Below are 3,007 nucleotides of genomic sequence, written 5' to 3'. Positions count from 1 at the left end.
GGTCAAGGATGTTATCTCCTCGGGTAGGGCTGTTTACGCCTTGGTGGAGGCCACTTTCCAGTAAGTTACTATACAAGTCTCGTCCTGTATGCGAACTCAAATCTTCACCCCATCTCTTCACCGGTAAGTTAAAGTCTCCTATGAATACTGTCTCGCAGCGTTGGTTAGTTTCTACGATTAGATCGAATAATTTTTCGTCATTTACTAGTAGCTGACCCGGTGGTCTATAAACAAGTCCAATTATTACTTTAGATTTACTGCAGTTGGTTCTTATTTCAACAAACAATATATCAACATTTGTTACTGAGGAGGAAGAGGAGGAGGAGGAAGATGAGGAGGAGGAGGAGAAGGATGAGGAGACGAACGAAACAGGAGGAGGAGAAGGAGGAAGAGAAGGGGAAACAAGGAAGACCAGGAGATGAGGAAGAACGAAGAGAAACAGGAAGAAGAGGAGGAGGGCTGCGAAAGATGAAGGAGAGTCATAAGAGGAGAGGGAGGAGGTAGGAAGGTGGAAAAAGAGGATAAGAAAGAGGAAGAAGAGAAAGAGGAATGAAAATAGGAGAGGGTGAAAGAAGAAAAGAGCCAAAAGAGAAAGAGAGGAAGAAAAAGAGGCGAGGGAATATGTTGAAGAAGAGGAGAAGGAGAAGAGGGAGGAGAGATGAATTGGAGAAGTAGAGAAAAGAGGGGAATCAGGAGGAAGGGGAGGAGGAGAGGGAAGAGGAGGAGGAGAAGGAGGAGGAGGAGGAGGAGGAAGGGGATGAGGAGGGGGAAGAAAAGGAGGATGAGGAAGGGGATGAAGAGGGGGAAGAAAAGGAGGAGTTGGACGGAGAGAAGGATGAAGAGGAGGAAGAGGTGGAGGAGTATAAAGAAGAAAAGGAGGCAAAGGAGGCAAAGGAGGAGGAGAAGGAGGAGGAGGAGGAGGAGGAGGAGGAGGAGGAGGAGGAGGAAGAGGAGGAGGAGAAACTAGGTCGGTATCTTTATTAAGTCTTCCACGTCCATAAGAACTCCACCACTCCCCTCGGAACTCCTCCACTCACACTGTTGGAGTTCTGACCGCCACAGGAAAACAAGAAGAGGGAAGCAGTATGCTGTGGGCATGCTATGGCCATGCTGTGACCATGCTGTGACTATGCTGTTATTTATGATCAACTCTTTACTCCATAGGATGTTCTTCTAAGCTGGATAAAATTATCTGGGATTATTCAGGATTAAATCCTTAAAGTAAAAGTTTAGTCTCTAAGTTTGATTATTCGATCATGTGGCGTCAGATAAGATATTTTTTTCTTTCAGAAAGAGAGAAATTAATCAAGAGCGACATTCATCGTCTTCTCCTTTTATTCTCTTCTTCTACTACCACTACTATTGCTACTACTACTACTACTACTACTACTACTACTACTACTACTACTACTACTACTACTACTACTACCACTACTAGTGCTACTACTACTAATTTTTTCTACTACTACATACTACTACTACTACTACTACTACTACTACTACTACTACTACTACTTCTACTACTACTGCTACTACTTTCTTTTCTTATTTCTCTTTTTTTTTCTTCTTAATTTTTTCTTCTTCTCCTACTTCTTTTTGTTCTTAATTTTCTTCTTTTCCTCTCTTTTCTTCTTCTTCTTCATTTTCTTCTTCTTTTTCTTCCTCTTCTTTTTTTTCCTCTTCTTTTTCTTCCTCTTCTTTTTCTTCCTCCTCTTTTTTCTTCTTCTTCTTCTTCTTCCTCTTCTTTTTCTTCCTCTTCTTTTTCTTCTCCTTTTTCTCCTTCTTCTTCTTCTTCTTCTTCTTCTTCTTCTTCTTCTTCTTCTTCTTCTTCTTCTTCTTCTTCTTCTTCCTATTCTTCTTCTTCTTCTTCCTCTTCTTTTTCTTCCTCTCCTTTTTCTTCTCCTTCTTCTTCTATTTTCTTTTTCTTTTTCTTCTTCTTCTTCCTCTTTCTTTCTTTCTTCTTATTCTCCTTCCTCTTCTATTTCATAAAAAAACGGGACGAAAATATAGTTTTCTTCGAGGTGTCTGTAACGAACGTCGGATGAGACACCTTGCAAGGTGCTTCTGTCCTTCAAACAGAACAAAAGCTACCCTTACCCGCCTCCTTCCCTCCCTCTCTCTTCCTCGTTTCTCTTTCCTATCTCCCTCTCTCCCTTTTTTCTCCTTCTCTCTCTACTTCCCCTCCTCTCTTAGTCCTTCCCTTCTTCCTTCAATATTTCCTCTCTCCCCTCCTCCCTTCTTCCCTTTCTTCCTCCTTCCCCTCCTCCCTTCTTCCCTCCCCTCCTCCCCTTCTTCCCTCCCCTTCTTCCTCCCCTCCTTTCTCCCATTCCTTCCACCCTCTCCTCCTCCCTTCTTCCTTCCCTCTCTCACTCCCTCCATTCTTCTCTATCTCCCTTTCTCCATTCGTCACTTTTTCCCTCCCTCCCTCCATCCCTTCGCCACTCCCTCCCTCCTCACTCCTCCCTCCCTTCGGCACTCCCTCCATCCCTCCCTCCCTCCCTCCCTCCATCCCTCCTCCCTCCCTTCCTCCTCCCTCCTCCCTCCACCCTACTGACTTCAGTCAGGAAATGGGGAGCTCCAGATATCGTGCTGACAAGACGCTGTTTTCGAGCGAAGGACTTGGGTCCAATTGGGACCCTCAGCTTCTGCTGACGCTGGTTGGTCGCTTCCTTTTGTTTTCGGCCTTCGTCTCAGCCAATGACCTATGTCACGGATGCACTACATAGGTATGTAGATTCTCAGTCTTCTTCAGAATATATATACTGTATATGTATATATATATATATATATATATATATATACATATATATAATATACATACATATATATATACATACATACATACATATATATATATATATATACATACATACATAGATACATATATATATATATATACATATATATATATATATATATATATATGTTGAGATATTCTGACAGGTTGACGTAAGTGGATTCGGAAACACAAGACTAAGACTCCTGTCTTTCCTACTCCACTTACGTC

This window comes from Oratosquilla oratoria, chromosome 22, assembly GCF_046742065.1.
Source record: "Oratosquilla oratoria isolate Oo_2021 chromosome 22, ASM4674206v1, whole genome shotgun sequence".
Taxonomy (NCBI): Eukaryota; Metazoa; Arthropoda; class Malacostraca; order Stomatopoda; family Squillidae; genus Oratosquilla; species Oratosquilla oratoria.
The sequence above is the reverse complement of the archived record's forward strand: the minus strand, read 5'-3'. Positions refer to the sequence as shown.